Raw genomic sequence first — 1,281 nt, forward strand, 5'->3', positions numbered from 1 at the left:
CTTCCTTCCTTCCTTCCTTCCTTCCTTCTTTCCTTCCTTCTTTTTTTCTCTCTTCCTTCTTCCCTCCCCTCCCTCCCTCTCTCCCTCTCTCCCTCTCTCCCTCTCTTCCTTCCTTCCTTTCTTCCTTCTTCCCTTCCTTCTTTCATTTCTCACTCTTTCTCTCTCTCTTTCTTTCTCTCTTTCTCTCTCTCTTTCTTTCTTTCTTTCTTTTTTTCCTTCCTTCTCTTTTTAAGAAATGATGATGTAATGACGGTCTTTCTTTGAATAGCACTGTAACAGTCTTGTCCATTCTTACTATGCATTCTCCAGATTGAATCACTGCTTACTCTAGACCTATCTGCCTTCGACATTGGTCTCTGAGTTTGAGAAATCACAACCTAGAGGTATCTTTTCTAATGTTGTGAAAGATGAACAAATGCCACATTCAAGACCACTTCTTGTTGCCCCACCCCCACCCCCTGGGCCTGATCACAACCCATAATGCTAGGCCCCAGCTGCCTCAGACACTATTCACTCCCACAGTGGCTGTTCCAGTGGGTGGGGTGTGAATGTCAGCTAGGCTGCCTGCTCATCACCTCCCATCCACCCCCACAGCTGTGTGCCTGAGCCTGCTTGCAGCAAAAAGGATGTCAAACAAGGATGCTGCTCGTGAGGACAGAAATATGCTGCACCAAACCTCAGGGAAAGAGATCCTTTTGTTAGAGGAATTTACTCCTATCAAGAAACCTCCATCAGTAATCTAATCTTCCACTGATTTTCTGTCTTGAAGATGCCAAGAAGAAATTCTCTCATTTATCTTGTCTGATAGGAAACAGCAAGACTCTCATTTCAGGGAGATCCTACTCCATATCTGGGGGTCTGGGATCTGAGCAAACAAGTCCAGCTGGGCTTCTTCTTCCCCTTGTCCAATTACAGTATTACATGGCAGTTGCTATTCTGCTATACTTGTTTTTCTCTTGCAAATCTGTCCCTGGCTGCAAGAGATCTCAGCTAAGAATTCCAAAAGGATAAAGAGATACATAGTTTTCCTCCATTATACTTGAGCCCTCAAAATCCACAGGTCCTTTCAGAAGGTCCCTGCTCATGAAAGCACATGAATTCCTTCTACTTGGTCCTGTTCCTTCCACCAGAAGCCTTCCACCTGGTTTTCTTATCCACAGTCTCTCTGCCTCCATTTAGAACCTCCATCCCCCTCCCCCCCAACCTAATCTCACTCTGGAAGTCCTTGCATTGTGTGAGAGATAATCTTTCTCATGTCTACCACCGCCAACACAATAGACA

This window comes from Grammomys surdaster, unplaced genomic scaffold (assembly GCF_004785775.1).
Source record: "Grammomys surdaster isolate TR1022 unplaced genomic scaffold, NIH_TR_1.0 125600, whole genome shotgun sequence".
In the NCBI taxonomy this organism is placed as follows: Eukaryota; Metazoa; Chordata; class Mammalia; order Rodentia; family Muridae; genus Grammomys; species Grammomys surdaster.